Source organism: Zalophus californianus, chromosome X (assembly GCF_009762305.2).
Source record: "Zalophus californianus isolate mZalCal1 chromosome X, mZalCal1.pri.v2, whole genome shotgun sequence".
NCBI lineage: Eukaryota > Metazoa > Chordata > Mammalia > Carnivora > Otariidae > Zalophus > Zalophus californianus.
This window is the reverse complement of record NC_045612.1, coordinates 41,606,704-41,626,529: the sequence shown is the minus strand read 5'-3', so window position 1 is coordinate 41,626,529 and position 19,826 is coordinate 41,606,704. Positions and strand designations below refer to the sequence as shown.

The 19,826-nt window shown below is 38.2% G+C and overlaps 1 pseudogene; it reads right to left on the bottom strand.

Moving 5' to 3' along the window:
• Nucleotides 1-13,853: 13,853 nt before the first annotated feature.
• Nucleotides 13,854-14,822, bottom strand: LOC113930304 (annotated as a pseudogene).
• Nucleotides 14,823-19,826: the final 5,004 nt, after the last annotated feature.

Here is a 19,826-nt window from a genome sequence, read left to right as displayed (position 1 = left end):
TCCCGGGGGACGAAGGGGAGTGTCCCCAGCTCTGCCGCTTGTTGGGTCCCTGCTGGAGGAGCAGTGGCCCGACTGGGCCGCGGATCACAGTTTATGGCAACCCCGAGCTGAGAGACTGCACCTCGGCTCCGTCTCTGCAGCCGGCTTCCCCACTCCGATACCTGGGAGCTCTGCCGCACTCAGGCACCCCCGGTCTTTCTGTGACCCCGAGGGTCCTGAGACCACACTGTCCTCAGCGGAGCCGACTTCTAAAAGTTCTGATTTTGTGCTCCGCGGCTCTATCACTTGCCAGAAGCGGCGGACGGAGGCCCCCTCCCCCGCCGTCTATCCTCCCGAATATCGCCTTGGATTCACTTCTCTGCACGTCCTACCTTCCAGTAAGTGGTCGCTTCTCTGTTCACAGAGTTGTTGCTACTCTCTTCTTTGATCTCCTGTTGAGTCCGTAGGTGTTCAGAATGGTTTGATCCCTATTCAGCTGAATTCCTGAGATCAGACGAAATCCAGGTCTCCTACTCCTCCGCCATCTTGCTCCGCCCTCCTCCTTCTTTCTTAAAGCTTATTATTGTTATGCAAATCATGTGTGTACATATTATAAGCCCATTGATGCAGTTTTATAGTTATTTTTTGTATATCTTGAATTAGATAAGAAAAGAGAAACAAACAAAAATCCATATGCACTGTCTTTATATTTACTTACCTGGTTACCTTTGCTGGCGCTTTTTATCTCTTCATGTAAATTAGAGTTTTTGTTTACTGTTTTCTTATTTCAGCCTGAAAGTTCAGTTTGAATTTGCTTGTGGGAAAGGGAGAATCTCTAGTGTTTTGTTTATATGTAAAGGTCTTAATTTTTCTTCAATTTTGAAGGATAGAGTTTCTAGATATAGAATTCCTCGTTGACAGTCTTTTTCTTTCAACACCTGAAAAACATCATCTTACTGGCTTTGGGTCTCCATGGTTGTTGATGAGAAATAAGGATCTCTTAAATGTAATGAGTTGCTTTTCTCTTGTTGCTTTCAAAGTCTTCTTTTTGTGTTGGGCTTTGAAAGTGTAATTATGTTGTGCCTAGGCGTCTCTCTCTTTGACTTTATCCTACTTGGATCTATTGAATTTCCTGAATGTGTAGATTAATGCTTTTCATCTATTTTGGAAAGTTTTGGTGATTATTTCTTTATATACTCCTCCTGCCCCCTCCTCTGTCTCCTCTTTTCCGGAGACTTCCATTATGTGTATGTTGATATGCTTGATTTTTCTTCCATAGGCCTCTGACTCTGTTCAATCTTCTTAATTTTTTTCTTTCTATTCCTTGCTCTGGATAATCTCAATTGACCTACCTTCAGATTCACTGATTCTTTCTTGTGTTAGTTCAAATCTGCTATTGAGATCCAATGGGGGAATTTTTCATTTCAATTACTATATTTGAAACCCAAGAATTTCTATTTTTTTAAATTATGTCTCTTTATTGATATATTTGGTGAGACAGTCTTCTCATTTAACTTTAATTATGTAGATGTGCTTTCTTTTAATTATTTAAACATGTTTGTAATAGTTGATGTACAAAACCATAATGAGATATCACCTTACACCTGTCAGAATGGCAAAAACTAAAATGACAAGCAATTAAAAGTGTTTCTGAGGATATGGAGGAAAAAAGAACACTCTTGCACTGTTGGTGGGGATGCAAACTGGCACGGCCACTATGGAAAACAGTATGGAGGGTCCCCCAAGAATTAAAAATAGAAATACCATATTATTCAGTAATTCCACTAATGGATATTTACTCCCAAATAATGAAAACACCAATGTGGAAAGCTATATGCACCCCTATGTTTATTGTAGCATTATTTACAATAGCCAAGATATGGAAGAAACCCAATGATCCATTGACAGATAAATGGATAAGGAAAATGTCTCTCACACACACACACACACACACACACACACACACACACACACACACACACACAGAGAGAGAGAGACACACAGGAATATGCAACCATAAAAAAGGAATGAGATTGTGCCATTTGTGACAGCATGGATCGACCAAGAGTGTATTATGCTAAGTGAAATAAGCCAGACTGAGAAAGACAGCTACCACATGATTTCACTTATATGTGGAGTCTAAAAAACAAAACCAATAAACAAACAAAAAGCAGAATCAGACATATAAGAGAACAAACTGGTGGTTGCCAGAGGGAATGGCGATGAGGAGATGGGTAGTGGGTGAAGGGGAGTGGAAGATCCAGGCTTCCAGTTATGGAATGAATAAGTCATGGGAATAAGAGGCACAGAATAGGGAATATAGTCAAAGGTATTGTAATAGCACTGTATGGTGACAGACAGTAGCTACACTTGTGGTGAGCATAACATAAGGAAAAAGAAGTTGAATCACTATGTTGTTCACCTGAAACTAATGTGACACTGTGTCAACTATACTTAAACTAATTTAGAAAAATAAAACAAAATGAAATGTAAAAGAATATTTGATTTAAAGCCTTTGGGAAATCCAATGTCTAGGCTTCATCAGGAACAGGTTATGTTGACTGTTTCTTTCTTTTTCCGTGAGCCATACTTTCTTGGTTGTTTGCGCATTTTGTAGGTTTTTTTTTTTTTTTTTTACAAGTTGGACCTTTAAAATAATACATTGTGGAAACTCCATAAATCAGATTATGCTTCCCTCTCCAGATTCATTGTTATAATTTGTTGTTTTTGTTGTTATTGATTGTATAGTGACTTTACCTAAATAATTCATTAAAACCTGGATACTTTTTCATCTGTGGCCACTGGATTCTCTTCTCCGATAGCTTACTGATGAGCTAATGATCAGAGATTGAATTACATTCCTCAAACCAATAAATCTTCCAGCCTTTATCAGGATGCTTTGTGTATATGTTTTGAGATGAATTCAATGCTCGGGTAGGCAGTTTACAACTCTGCCTAACCCTTCAGATTCTGCATGCACAAAGCCTTATTGTCAGCTAGAAGTGAGGGCTAGGTCTTCTCAGATATCTTTTGAGCATGCACACAGTTCTACACATGCTCATGGCCTTCTAGATCTCAGTTATATGTTGGAACTTTTCAAAGCATCCTATGGACATTTCCTTCCCCAGTTTTTCCTTTTTAATTTTTTGGATAGCTTCTACTTTTTATTAATTTAAATTCAATTAGCAAACGTATAGTACATTTTTTTAATATAATGTTCAGTGATTCATTAGTTGTGTATAACACCCAGTGCTCATCACATCACATGCCCTCCTTAATGCCCATCACCCAGTTACCCCATCCCCCCACCCACCTCCCTTTCCGCAACCCTCCGTTTGTTTCCCAGAGTGAAGATTTTGGTTTGTCTCCCTTCTTATTAGCCCCAACTAGTCACACTGCATTTGGAAGCTGCAGTGATAAACAATTGCTGTTGAATTTTTTTTTTCTGATGCCTTGTGGCTAAAGACGACAACAGACCCAAAGCGACTCATTTATGCTAAGCCTCACAACATCAATCCAGTTTAGGCAAAATGGATTCTAAGTGAGAATAAATGAAGTCATGTCCGAGTATGGAACTTTTCAGAGAGCTGCTGGACGAGTCAAATATTGATAATTATTTGAGGATGGAATTGTCGGGGAGCTCCAAATCTTTCTGCCTCTCCACGAGGTGCCAGGCTGCAGTTTCACAGGTAACACTAATTGCAGATCTGTTGGTTTTCGATGTTACCACAGATCTGGGGTCAAGGGGTTCAGAATAGGCCAATTTAAAATACCACAAAGCTTATTGTTCATGATAAGATCTGACCATTTTTCTTGAATAAATATTCCTGGGATGACTGAAAGCCTTTCATTAATTCCCAGAGTTCTGAAAAGTTGATTTTGACAATTGTTTCCAGTGTTCTCATTGCATATGTGGAGGAACAGATTTTCAGAGGTCCTTACTTCACCATTCCAGAAGTGCTACTCTAACTCATTTCTTCATCTCAGTAAGTGTTCCTTCTAGTTGTAGAATTTCCATTTGGATTTGTTTATTTTCCACGGAGTTCCACCCTCCTTTGTTTTATAGATTCCAAAATTATGCTGTCGTGTACTTACATTTTATGGTGACTCCTTTCTTTCATTTGAATATCTCTCTAAGTTACTTTGAAAGTTATTTGTCACAAATTCTATTTCTTGTATAGACTTTGCTATATTCACTTTGTTGTTGTCCACGTGTGCTTTCTGTGTATGTTTTTCTTCTCTTTAGAGACTTTTAAAAAGTAACACTGAGTTACATGTCTGAATCGTAAAGTCATTCTCCTTGTGAAAATTTCAATCATGAGAATACTAAAGTCCTATTTTACCACCTGTCACCATCTTCATTCTTTCTGACTTCATATGTTACTGCATCATCAGACAATGGTATATAGTTCAAGACCTTTATTATGTGCATTTACATGCCCTTGTGTATTAAAGAAAAATATTTTTTTTCTTTATACATATTTGTGAGTTTAAAACAGAAGATACAGGGGCACCTGGGTGGCTCAGTTGGTTAAGCGACTGCCTTCGGCTCAGGTCATGAACCTGGAGTCCCGGGATCAAGTCCCGCTTTGGGCTCCCTGCTCAGCGAGGAGCCTGCTTCTCCCTCTAACCCTCCCCCCTCTCATGTACTCTCTCTCTCTCTCTCATTCTCGCTCTCCCAAATAAATAAATAAATCTTTAAAAAAATAAAACAGAAGATATAGTTTAGTACTTATTTGTTTGCCATCCTTTTTGCACTTGATTTGCCTTTCCATTTGTTATAATTGTACAGCCACATTCATTCCACTTGATGCATAATATTCCATTTTCTGGGTAGACCACAGATTTTTTTATTCGTTAATACTTTGATGGACACTTTCATTTCATGAAGGGATATTTTCTTGTTATTTCAGAAGATAATGCAGTGAATAACCTTGAAAATATCTCCTTATGAGAATGAGACACTGTGTATATTGAGTACCAGTGAGGGTTCTTAATAGGTGATGAGAAAATTACCTACTTTATTCTCCTGGAAGTCACAATAGGGGTCTTAACTTTGGCCAAGGATGAAATGATTCTTGCCTTTTTATTATAAAACATCATTCAGTAATTTACTACATTAAAAAGGGACTTGGAAATTCTTGCCCATGGCAGGGTGTGAAAGTAGGAATCAGTAACAATAAGTCATGGGGAATTCACAAAATTAACAATAGAATCTTAAAAAACTTATGAATCAAGGGGGAAAAATCACATTAGAAATAGAAAATATTCTGATATGAATGAAAAGGAAAATACAAGATATCAAAACTTATGGGGTACAAATAAAGATAAGAGTAGTAGTAAGTAAAATAGAGCATAGAAAAAGAATAGTGGGCATCAGTGGCCAAAAGTTTTTTTCATAAACAAATTAAACAACATTAGAGAACTTTAGCTAGATTGACCAAGGAAAAATCAGAGGAAGGAGGGATATCACAATTGTTAAAGATGACAACAGACCCAAAGCGACTCATTTATGCTAAGCCCCACATCATCAAACCAAGACTTAATTACAGTTCCAGCTCTCTCAGAAATGGAAACTTAAGCCAGTGAATTAGGAATCACCTACTCAGTATTAGTTAGGTAATCTGCCTGCCATCCCCTGAAAGAAAGTGACCTTGCCACAACCAAGCCACTTTTTCCTGGTCTAACTTCCTTGTTTCTGCTCCCTTCTACCTGTAAAACTCTTTCATTTTGCACAGTTCCTTGGAGCTCCTTTCTATCTGCTAGGTTGAATGCTGCCTGATTCATGAATCATTGAATAATGACAATAAGCTCTTTAAAATTTACTCAGTTGAATTTTATTTTGTAATACCACCAATGCTGCAAAATTAAAAGGGATTATAAGGTAGTACTATGAAAAATCACATGCCAACGAATTAGATAATCTATATGAAATGTACACATTACTGGAAAGACACAAAGCGATGAGATTGACTCAAAAAGAAATAGGATGTATGAATTGACTTATAACAAGAGATTGACATTCTAATGAAACAGCCCCCCAACACACACACACACACACACACACACACAAACACACACATGCCTAGGATCAGATGGCTTCACTGGTCTAGTCTTCATTTTCTAAATATAAATTCAATTAACATATAGTGTATTAGTAGTTTCAGAGGTAGAGTTCAGCGATTCATCAGCTGTATATAACACCTAGTGCTCATTACATCACATGTCCTCCTTAACGTTCATCACAGTGTAACCCCATCCTCCCACCCCCTCCCCTCCAGCAACCCTCAGTTTATTTCCTATGGTTAAGAGATCTTTTCTAAATTTAAAGGAGATTTAACATCAATCTTTTAAAAACTCTTCCAAAAAATAGATGAGGAAGACACACTTCTCAACCCATACAATTAGTCCAGTAATACCCTGGCACTCATAGAGACAACGTGATAACAAGAAGAAGAAGAAAAGGGATGCCTGTGTGGCTCAGTCGGTTAAGTGTCTGCCTTCGGCTCAGGTCATGATCTCAAGGTCCTGGGATCGAGCCCCACGTCAGGTTCTCCGCTCAGCGGGGAGTCTGCTTCTTTTCCCTCTGCCCCTCCCCCCTGCTCATGCTCATTCTCCCCACCTCCAAATAAATAAATGAAATCTTAAAGAAGAAAAAGACCTTGCAGATCAACATTCCTTACAAATATAGATACAAAAATTATCAACAAATATTAACACTACTTATCCAGGAACATAAAAAAATAATTCTTTACCATGACTATGTGGAATTTATCCCAAGGATAAAACATCAGTTAAAATATGAAAATCAGTCAATATAATTGTTGGGATTATGCACAGCCTGTCAATCCCCGATCCACTGCATAAAAATGGGCCTTGATATCGTGGTCTAAGATGGTGAAGCGGGAAGATCTTGAGCTCATCGCATCCCATGGACACACTGAGACAAGAAGTACCTCTATGTAACTAACTCTGTTAAATGACCTGAAGACTGGTAGAACAGATCTTCCACAGCTAGTCATAGAGAAAAGACCACATTATAAAAGGTAGGAGAGGTGGAGATGCGGTTGGAAACCAAACCCTTGGTGTGACTAACCACCAATGGGAGGGACATTACAAGTGTAGAAGAGTGAGAGGACGAGATCCCACATCAAGCACTTCTGGCACTGGGGACCCTCACTAGGAAGACAAGTCCCCACTATGTCTGGCTTTGAAAACCGGTGGGGGTTAACTCCAAAAGCTCTAAAACTCAGTGGGGCCTAACTCGGAGAGAGTCAAAGGGTGATAGGCAACTGAGCCCCCACTCTTAAAGAGCTAGCATAGTAAATAACTCAGCTCGAGACACAGCACACAAGCAGTAGTTTGAAAAGTGCCCAGAATATAGTGAAGATTTATTGACAAATCTTAGAACATGTGCCAGAGGGGCAGGGATCTGCAAGCGATTTCCCCATGGACAAAAGTGCTGGTGGGTGCCATTTTTCTTCCCCTCCCTCAGTCTAGATAGCCAGACACTTGCAGGAGCCAGTTCTAACACTCTCCATCTACCTTGCTAGCATGGCGTGCCCTGCCCCAACATTCCCCTGTGGACATGTCCCACCCAACCCACCCTCCTCATCAGGCATCCCTCCAAAGTGGTTCCTGCCCCCGCCATACCTGGCAGGCAGCCCCAGCCAGGACCAGTGCCACACTAAGGTGATTCCTGCCCAGGAGAGGCGGTGAGCAAACCCCACACTCCAGTGCACTCATAGTTTTGCAGCCAGACAGACCTCTCAACAGCACGGGGAGCAAACCCTGCCCAGTGCACCCACAGCAGGCAAAGCGACTCATTGCAGCTGGCTGGACTGAGGGCAATCACAGCTCGAGTACAACAGGAGGGTGATGCAGCCCACACAGGGGACACCCCTGGAGTTCCTAGTTCTGATGATTGGGAAGTTTGTGCTGTAGGGCAAAACAGGACCTCTTCCACATGAGGCCACTATTTTTGAGACCAGGAGATGTAGCTGATCTACCTAATACACAGAAACAATCACGGCGAGTTAGACAACATAAAGAGACAGAGGAATAGGTCCCAAATGAAAGAACAAGACAAAGTGACAGTAAAAGAGCTAAATTAAACAGAGATAAGCAATATGCCTGATAGACTTCAAAGTAGTGGTCCTAAAGATACTCACTGTACTTGAGAAAAGAGTGGATGAACTCAGCGAGAACATCATAAAAGAGACAGAAAATATAAAAAAGAACCACTCAGAGCTGAAGAATTTACTAACTGAAATGAAAAATACACTAGAGGAAATCAATGGCAGATTAGAGGATGTAGAGGGTTGGATCAGCGATCTGGAAGACAGGGTAATGAAAAGTAACCAAGTCAAACAGCAAAAGGAACAAAGGATAATAAAAACGAGAATAACTTAGGGATATACACAAACTTAATTAAGCACAATAACATTTGTATTTTACAGATCCCAGAAGGGGAAGAGAGAGAGAGGGGTGAAATGTTATTTGAAGAAAAAATAGACAAAAACTTCCCTAATCTGGGAAAGGAAAAATACCTCTAGGTACAGGAATCACAGAGAGTCTTAACAATATGAACCCAAGGCAGTCCTCACCAAGACGCATAATAATTAAATAGGCAACATGTATTAAAGGGACATAAAGAGAGAAATTGACAGTAATAAAATAATAGTAAGGGACTTTAATACTGCACTTCCATCAATGGATAGATCATCAGACAAAAAAATCAACAAGGAAACAGCACCTTTGAATGACACATTAGATCAGATGATCTGTACATAATATTCCATCCCAAAACAGCAGAATACACCCTACTTTCAAGTGGACATAAATCAATCACTTGGATAAATAACATGTTAGGTCACAAAAAACGTTTCAATAGATTTAAGAAAGCTGAAATCATATCAAGCATCTTTTCCAACGGTAACACTATGAAACTGGAAATCAATTACAAGAAAAAAACTGGGAAAAGCACAAACCCCTGGAGGCTAAACAACATGTTACTAAACAACCCATGTGTCAACAAAGAAGTCAAAGAGAAAATTTAAAAACACATAGAGACAAGTGAAAATGAAAACACAATGATCTGAAATTTGGACGACACAGCAACTGCAGTTCTAAGAGGGAAGTTTATGGCACTATAGGCCTACTTGGGGGCACCTGGGCAGCTCAGTCATTAAGCATCTGCCTTCGGCTCAGGTTATGATCCCAGGGTCCTGGGATGGAGCCCCGCATCGGGCTCTCTGCTCAGCGGCAAGTCTGCTTCTCCCTCTCCCTCTGCCTGCCGCTCCCCCCTGCTTGTGCTCTCTTTCTCTCTGTCAAATAAATAATAAAATCTTAAAAAAATATATAGGCCTACTTGTCCACTTCAAGAAACAAGAAAAATCTCAAATAAACAACCTACCCTTATACCTAAAGGAACTAGAAAGAGAAGAACAAACAAAGGCCCAAGCTAGTAGAAGCGAGGCAATAATAAAGATTAGAGCGGACCTAACTGAAATGGAGACTAAAAAATCAATAGAAAAGATCAATGAAACCAAGACCTGGTTCTTCAAAAAGATAATCGAAATTGGTAAACTTTTAACCAGATGCATCATGAAAAGAAGTGAGAAGACTCAAATAAATAAAAAATGGAGGATGGAAATAACAACCAACACCACAGAGATGCAAAGAATTTTAAGAGAATAGCATGAAAACTTGTATGGCAACAAATTGGACAACTGAGAAGAAATGGATGAATCCCTAGAAACATGCCATCTCCCAATACTGAATAAGGAAGAAGCAGGATATTTAAACAGACTGATTACTAGTAACAACATTGAATCAGTAAGGACAACATTCTCAACATGAAAGTACAGGACCAGATGGCTTCACAGGAAAATTTTACCAAACATTAAAAAAAAAAAGAGTTAATACTTATTCTTCTCAAGCTATTCCAACAAAAATAGAAGAGAAAAGCGAACTTCCAAATTCATTTTATGAGGCCAGCATTACCCTGATAACCAAAACCAGACAAAAACACTACAAATAAACAAACAAACAGAAAAACCCAAAAGTGTAGCCCAATATCTCCGATGACCATAGATGCAAAATTCCTCAACAAAATATTAGCAAGCCAATTCAACAGTACATTAAAAGGATCATTCACCATGATAAAGTGGGATGTATTCCATGATAAAATGGGATGAAGCAAAGGGGGTATAATATTTGCAAATCAACCAATGTGATATACCACATTAATCAGAGGAAGGATAAAAACCATATAATCATCTCAACCATTTAACCAAACACATTCGTTCCAGAAAGTGGGTCTACGGGGTACATAACTCAACATAATAAAGGCCATATATGAAAAACCCACAGCTAAAGTCATTCTCAACGGTGAACAACTGAGAGCTTTTCCTTGAGGACAAGGGTGAAGACAAGGATGTCCATCCTCACCACTTCTACTCAACATAGTACTGGAAGTCCTAGCTGCAGTAATCAGACAACAAAAAGAAATAAAAGGCAGCCACGTTGGTAAGGTAGAAGTAAAACTTTTACTCTTTGCAGATGACGTGATACCTTCTATAGAAAACCCTAAGGACTCCACCAAAAAACTACTAGAAATGATCAATTAATTCAGTTAAGTTGCAGGATATAAAATCAATGTGCAAAAACCTGTTGCATTCCTATACACTAATAATGAAGCAGCAGAAAGAGAAATTAAGGAAAAAATCCTATTTACAGTTGTACCCAAAATAATGATACCTAGGAATAAACCTAACCAAATGAGGTGAAAGACCTGTACTCTGAAAACTATAAACCAATGATGAAAGAAACTGAAGATGACACAAACAAATGGAAAGACATTCCATGTTTATGGGTTGGAAGAAGAAATATTGCTATAATGTCTATACTACCCAAAGCATTCTACACATTTAATGCAATCCCTATCAAAATATCCATTGCATTTTTCATGGAACTAGGACAGAAAATCCTAAAATTCATATAGATCTGCAAAAGACCTTGAGTAGCCAAAGCTATTCTGAAATAGAAAAGCAAAGCTGGAGGTATCACAATTCCAGACTTCAAGTTATATTACAAGACTGTAGTAAGCAAAACAGTATGGTACTGGCACAAAAATAGATACATAGATCAATGGAACAGGATAGAAAACCCAGAAGTCATCCTACAGTTATATGGTCAACTAATTTACAAAGCAGGAAAGAATGTCCAATTGGAAAAAGACAGTCTCTTCAACAAACGGTGTTGGGAAAACTGGTCTGCTACATGCAAAAAGAATGAAACTGGACCAGTTTCTTACACCATGTACAAAAAGAAACTGAAAATGGATTAAAGACCTAAATATGAGACCTGAAGCCATAAACTCTTAAAGGAAAACACAGGCAGTTATCTCTTGGACATTAGCCTTAGTAACATTTTTCTATACATGTCTCCTTAGGCAATGCAATAAACTATTGTGACCACATTGAAATAAAAATATTCTACAGAAGCAATGAAACAATCAACAAAACTAAAAGGCAACCTAGTGAATGGGAGAAGATATTTGCAAATGACATACCTAAGGGACGGTTTGTATCCAAAATATATAAAAAACTTACACGACTTAACATAAAGAACACAAATAATCCAATTAAAAAATAGAAGACATAAACAGATAGTTCTCCAAAGACCTACAGATGTCCAGGAGACACATCAAAAGATGCTCAACAGCATTCATCATCAGGGAAAATCAAATGAAATCTACGATGGAGGTTATCAACTCACATCCGTCAGAATGGCTAAAATCAGAAACAAGAAACAACAAGTGTTGGCAAGTATGTAGAGAAAAGGGAACCCTCCTGCACTGTTGATTGGAATGCAAACTGGTGTAGCCACTGTGAAAGATAGTATGGAGTTTCCTTAAAAGGTAGAAAATAGAACTACTTTTTGTTCCAGTAATCACACTACTGGATATTTTCCAAAGAATATAAAACCACTAATTCAAAGGGATACATGTACCCCTATGTTTATAGCAGCATTATTTACAATAGCCAAGATATGGAAGCAGCCCAAGTGTCCACTGATTGATGAATAAAAATATGGTACCAAAATCACACACACACACACACAAAATGGAATATTATTCAGCCATAAAAATAATGAAATCGTGCCATTTGCAATGAAACAGATGGAACTAGAGTGTATAATGTTAAGCTAAATAAGTCATTCAAAGACAGACAAATACCATATGATTCCACTCTTATGTGGAATTTAAGAAACAAAGCAAAGGAAAAAAGAGAGAGAAACAAGCCAAGAAACAGACTCTTAACTGATTAAAACAAACTGATAGTTACCAGAGGGGAGGTGAGTGGGGAGATGTGTGAAATAGGTGACAGAGATTAATTAGTGCACTTGTGATATACACTGAGTAATGTATAGAATTGTTGAATAACTATATTGTATACCTGAAACCAATATAATATTGTATATTAGCTTTACTGGAATTAAAATTTAAAAAGAATAAAATACATTAAAATTTAAAACTTTTAAAAATTTAAGTAATTTAAAAATTACTTTTTACGTAATATGATACATATTAGAACAATATACATGAAACTTGAAAAACATTTGTAAGTCAATTGACAATTATGGGCATTTTGAAGCAGCAATAATTAACATGATACAAATTAAGTGATTTGGTAAAATGGAGTTTTATTTTTCTAAATGGTCCACAGCTCTTTCTCTGAAGAATCAAATGGCACTATGTGAGCCTTTGGCTTCCAAAATTTTCTTCCAGTGTATTTGGTAACTTCTGGGCACCACTCACAAGGATTTACTTGCACTTGATTTTATGATAGTTTTTCTTGGGAGTTTATGCAGCAAGCTCTTTTTTTTCCAAATCCTTTTGGCTTTATCTCTCTTTTAATGAGCTAAAGAAAAAGTTGGATTTCTTTAGTTTACTTAGCTTTTATCTCATTGTTTGGCTCAGAGTGACATCCTTTACAGGTTTCTACATTCACATCAAGGGATATTTAAAACTTATTTTAAAATTTCAAGTGGAATACTTAGCATACATGATGAAATAGGGGGCTTTAATGCAAATTGTAATAAATTTCAAAGGATTAAAGTCCCATAATATGTTTCCCCTCCACGGTTATTAAAAGCTAGAAATTCAGCATGTAACTCTAGGAAAAGGAAAACAAAGGAAAATTCACTACTCTGCCAGAGTATATGCTGGTTTAGTATCCTTATAAAATATATATAATATGTGTAGTAAATCATAGTCTAAAGTATACTTAGAATACTGCATTATTCAAACCAAAACCTACTTTAACAAAATGTCATAATTAAAAGTAGCTGATGAAATGAAATCCAAAATTATGGAGCCTCACTGTGACTTGAAGCCATGTTGCTTAGAAAACTTAAAAAAGCATGTGACCTTAAAGCCATTCAAGGAAAAGGAGGTACCATCTCTTAATTCTTTACTATATGATTCCAGTTGAGGATGGGCCTGAAATTAGTACTTCTAAATATTTCAGAAAAGTTCATAGAAGTGTTAAAAATCTTTTAAGAATGTCTCTCTTTCTGCATCAGTGAATAGTAGTGCCCATCAGAATTTCCTGATACCACAAAAGCAAAGGCAAGTCCATACACTTGTTCAGATGCTAGAAGAATGGGAGGTGGACTGTTAGGTCACCCTTTAGCCAGAGCATCTCCAGGCTTTTTACCATACGCTGATCACCAATGTGAGTCAGGTGGACTTTTGTGAGAGAATACTCTTTGGTGGCCAGGACCTCTTTTGGACATTGCTTCCTAAGTGGAATATACAACAGATAAGGGAGTAGGGGAGGTAATACAGGGGAGCTACTCTTTCCAGCTCAAAAGGAGTTGATGAAGACCTTATATGCATTCAAGAAGCCCATGGGATCCTCTAGCTGTGGACAGTGGCTAATGTGGTTATCCAGAATCGACCCTGTGGACTTTGGCAGTGTTTTCCCGTACAGCTTCAAAAACTCTGGATATGGATTCACAGGATCCAATGGCCCGTAGATAAAATGAATGGGAGTAGTTACAGAAGCAAGAGCTCCCACCCAGCATCTTCTAAATATCTTCCTCTGGTTGATGTACTGTTAGAGATTATTGATAACTACATTATCCCATCATTGTTGCATAACCCTGCCCACATGTCGACAGCTCATTCTTAGAGGGTTGGGTGTACAGCCTAAAGACTGGGATGAGACCTCAGGAGAATACAAAGAAGTTCAATTGTGTGAGGATGGGTGACAGGATACCTCCATCTTTGAGAAGTTTTGAAGGAGAGGATAGTGAGTCTCAGGAAATATACCTCCATCTTACAGACTCTTTTTGGTAAGCTGACCAGATCCATTCTCCTGGAACCTATAAGACCAGCTCCTGAGGAACAAAACTCCATAATCATGAAACAAAAAGTTGGTCTTGTGGTTCTGGAGCCCCAGACACCCCAAAAGTACTTCCACAATGCTGGCCTGCTCAAATATGGAATACTGATCTGGTCTTGGTTTGTCACTGAAGCCAATGTCCAAGAAATCAAGGGCAATCACTCAAGAAACGTCAGGGTCAGACCTTCCCAAATCTTGTACCAGTCATAGTTGGATGTTCGAAAGCCATGTAAAAGTACAACTATTTCAGGACTTCCAACCATACCCACAGAGTTTGGTAGAAGATGCATAGTCCCTTGTATGTGAAAAATTTGCCTGACAACTTCCATGAGTGAAGAGCAGGAGAAAGTAGGGGTGGGGTGGGATATGCAGATAGGCCACAAGTAGGGGCACAGCCCGTAGCCCCACCTGAACCCACCACTCCCTCATCCTAATTCAGGGCTACAAGACTTCATGTTTGGGGGGCACATATTCTTTTCAATAATGCATGAGATGCATACACTTTACACGTACTCATGTAAAAATAAATTACAGAAATTAAATGAAAATAGAAGGAGTTAAGAAGCATCAAAGAAATGCAGGCAATCAAAGAGGTATTGTCCAAATGGCAAGGCTTCCCAGGGTGTTTCCTGTGAGAACTTTAAGGAACAGCAGATGCTATTGCTAATAAAAAAGAACCTGATTATGAAGAGATACTAGAAATTATAATATGATGAAAGGAGCAAAGAAGCCTTACTAAACAGATTTTTGAACACTGCCATTTACAAATGAGGATACAAAAGTCACATTTGAGATATTAGCAATCAAACCTTCCTTAATTTGATGAAAGATTCATGAAACATGTTGGTTTCTCTGAACTCCTATCATTAAGTCATCCTGATTATAAGGAAGCTAGCAAACAAAGGCCAGAGAAAGAACCACACCCATTTCCTCCTCCATGTCCATAGGTGATATGCCAGGAATGTTCTTACTCGTTCATCCCGGGTCATCTTTCTGCTCTTTGGGCCAATGACTGTAGCACAGGGGCTCCAAGTCCTCCAGTGGAGAAGCCAATGGTGAGTGGGTTATGAGCTACTCTCATTGAACACTCCAATCAACCAAGTAATGCATATTTGCAATATTTAGTAATGGCCTGTGTACTCAGATTACTAATGTAGCTATAATTTTGATTACCACTGTTTTATATACTCTTTGTCATTTACCCCTATTAGCTAATTCATTCTATTACCATTTCTATTTGCATCTCAGATCATCTTCCATTTTCCTAAATAAAATTTCTGAGATGCTCCTTTAATATGGTGTCAGTTAGTAGAAACACTACAAGTTATGACTTTTCTCATGTGTATTTCATAGTTAAGGTCTTAAGAGAGCCAACACTGAAATAGCATTCAGTGTACAGGGCAATTAATCAGGATTAATAGCTGAGGAAGGGACCAGACATATATTAATCGACTCTTGTTGATCAGACCTTGGACATGGCTATTAGGGCAAGTCCCTGAGCTCAGGCAAGGCAGCTCTCTGTACCTGAGGTAATGACTGAAAAGGCTAATGGCTGAGGACTGCCAGCTGACTGCATTTAAGCAGCTGAAGGAGAGAGTCTGTCTTTGGGAGGGGGTTCTGCGTGGTCCATATTCATGTCTATCATAGGTTCACTATCAAATGATACTCTCACCAGGTAGACAACAGTAGATTGACAGTTATTTTCCCTCAGCACTTGCTTTTGGCTTCCATTTCTTGATGAAAAGAGGGATGCTGTCACACTATTTGGTTTTCCATTTTTAGGCATCATGTCCTTTTGTCTGCTATTGTGCTCTCTATGCTTACATCATAGGTTCACTAAAATGTGTTCACATGTGCTTCCTGGATCCAAGATGTCATGGCTTCCCTAAATTCAGGGCTATTACCAGAAATTTTCATTTGACTATTATTTTTCCAAAATTCACCCATGTTTCTGCTTCTGGAATGCCTATGAGGTGTACTTAATAACTACTTATTCCATTCCTTAAGTCTCTTTGCCTCTCTTTAATCCTATTTTTCTTTTTATCTTTCTATGAGGTGTTCTGTATTATTTCTTTCACTTGTCTTCTAGTTCACCAATTCTCTATCCAGGTATGTCTCCTTTGTTGTATAAAATTTCTTTAATCTTTTGTTCTAGTGGTTACAATGATTAAGTCTAGAAAACTCATTTAGCACATTTCTAATAATGATCTGCTTCTTCCTTATATGTTTTATCATACACACACACACACACGTTAAACACATTTATTTTTTATGTTGGCATTTGGTAATAATTCTGTGGTGGTTTCCATTTTGTTTTCTTGTTTGATTTTGCTGATGGAGGCTTGTTTTTGGATTATGTGCTTATATTGAGGGAGATTATCTGCAGGAATCTTACAAAAGCCTTAATTAAGATTAAGCTCCTCCAGAAAGGATTATTGTATATTTTCCATTTGATTGGGTTGCCACCAGGAATTATTTGGATCATGCTGATAGTGTTAATTTGAACACCAGGGCTACACTAGAACACTTGTGTGATTGCAAATTCTCAGAGACTTTTTTCCTTCACTCAGAGCTAAGGACTGGGAATAGAATTTTCCTTGGTATCTCCTATTCCCAATGGAAAAAAATAAAGTTTTCACACAGAATGTAGTTATTCAAGCACCATATCATGCAATGCTGAGTATTTAATGTGATGGGTCTTATTTTGTCAGGCCAATATGGCTAGAGGTAAAAAAAAAATCTGAACAAATATCCTAAGTTAAAATACGTGGTCAGAATCAAGGAAAGTCATTTTAATACTATTAATTTGTACAACTCTTCTCTGACTTGATCGAAGTGGCAGGAGATTTCCACTTGCAGGTCTGAACTCATATCCTTCTCATCATGGTTAAAAGCATACAACTAATCAAACAAAGAAGCAAACAGCAGGCAAAGTATACTAGATTCCGCCTCCATTTTTGAGACTGAGTACTTAGTAAGACTCTTACAGTTCAGCCTGACACACCTGAGTGTGCATTGGGCCCATGGCTGTAAGTCAGCGGCTACACATCCCTGATTGGCTAACTCAGAGCTGAGTGTGGCTTGAGTTGCTTTGACCGAAGGCCTCCATCATCCTCATGATGCCAATATGCTAGTCATTAAAGTTTGCATTATCCACAGGAAAGATTACAGACTTGGAAGGAATAGAATCAGATAAATCTGGGCAACTTAGAATAGGAACTCCAGTTACTAAGGAGCCTGTAATAGGCTGAGCTTTTAGATTTAGCAATTTCTGTAATGAGTTTGGATTCTCCCTTCAGTTTTTCAATGAATTCTATAACAAGGGTAATGTTGAGTAAGTTTAAGTAGCATATGTTTGATTATTAGTACTATTTCTCCCGGACTGTTGTTTATAATTTGTTATTTAAGCAATAAATCTATTTCTCTCAATCTTTACTCTTAATCTTTACACTTAACCACAGTAAACCAATGGTTTACTCAAAACTATTAGAGAATTATTAACTACACCATTAGAGAATGAATGCTTACCAGATGCCCTTTGTCATCAATCACCTTCTGAAGTGAACAGATGTACTCACTTCCCCTTCTTGTTTTCAACACCCATTTTTCCCAGCTATACCTTGGATTTCATATCTGTCACTCGCCCTTGCAATCCCAGTCTTAATAGTCTATATGGTGCATATACAACATTGTTTTACTCATGTTCCTATTTGATTTCTGAAATTATGGATAAAAAAGTTTTCAATTTTTGTAGATTTTCCAGATTTGTCTCTTTGGTTGAAAATATCCTTCATAGGGGCATTTACTAATTATATTAAAAGTACAAATGCCATTCTTAAAATATTGACCAAATATTGGTGTCTAAAGGAAATCCTAATCAGTTTCCAAGGATTGAAATCAAGTATCTTGGTTTTCAGTGATAAGAAGATAGAAAACTTTGGGTGCCTGGGTGGCTCAGTTGGTTAAGCGACTGCCTTCAGCTCAGGTCATGATCCTGGAGTCCCGGGATTGAGTCCCGCATCGGGCTCCCTGCTCAGCGGGGAGTCTGCTTCTCCCTCTGACCCTCCCCCCTCTCATGTGCTCTCTCTCTCATTCTCGTTCTTTCAAATAAATAAAATCTTTAAAAAAAAGAAGATAGAAAAATTAAAATACAATAAAATTAAACAGAATTCAAAGAGCCTTGAGTAAGAGAAGGGTGAATGAGATCACCTTAGTTCTCTAATGAGAGCAAATATCATCGGTATCATGGAAGAGGTAGCAAAAATGCCCATGTATAGCTCTGGTTTCATATCTCAGGTGAGTTGAATCATGTGGCCCCAACATCATACCATGTAGTCCTAACTCCCAGTACCTCAAATAGGATCATATTTGGAGACAGGGTCCATAATGAGGCAATCAAATTAAAATGTATTCTTTAGCATGGACCCTAACCCAAATGACCCTTTTCTATATAAACAGGGAAAATGTGAACACCAAGACATGCCTATGGGGAAGACAATGTAAAACGACAATGGGAGAAGTCAACCATGTAAGAGTTTAGGGGATAGGCCAGGAATACATCCTTCTCTTACACATCTCAGCAGGAATCAACATGGCCCATAATACATTGTTTTAGATTTCTAGCCTCCAGAAATGTAAGACAACACATTTCTGTTCTTTAAGCTCCCCAGTGTCTGGTACTTTGTAATGATAGACCTAGAATACACTAACACAGATTTGGGTTCTGGAAGTAGAGTAAAATTGTAACAAGGAATTAATAATGTGGGAGTGGCTTTGAGATTGGGTAATGAGTAAAGGTGGCCGAGTTTTGAGGTGTATGACAGAACAAGTCAAGATTTCTTAAGGGACTGTTGGGTGAAATATGGACATTAAATGTACTTCAGGTGAGGGCTCATACAGAAAAGAGGAGAGCTATGGAGAAAGACTCTATCATCTCAGAGAATACATAGAGCATCATGAAAAATATGTTGCTAGAAATATGAGTATCAAGGGTACTTCTAGTGAGATAACAGATGGAAATTAGGAACATGGTATTGGAAACTTGCAAAATGGCCATCCTTGTTTAAAAGTGGCATGGCATTTAGTTGAACTGTGTTCTAGTATTTTTTGAAGAATAAAACTTCTACATGATAAACTGGGACAGTAAACTGAGGAGATTTCCAAGCACAGTGTTGAAGGCATGGCCTGGTTTCTCCTTGCTGCTCATAGTAAATGCCAGAGGAGAGACATAAATTAAAGAAAGTACCATGAAACAAAAAGAAACTAGCATGTGATGATTTGCAATTGTCTCACCCTATCCAGATAGCCTGCTTTTTTTTTTTTTGTAAAGGAAACAGGGTGTGGCTAGAAAGCTATCAGTTGGGAAGTTAGGCATGTGAGAAATGTGGGTAAAATCAAACATCTCATCAGTAGCCAGAGAGATGGTTGTTGAAA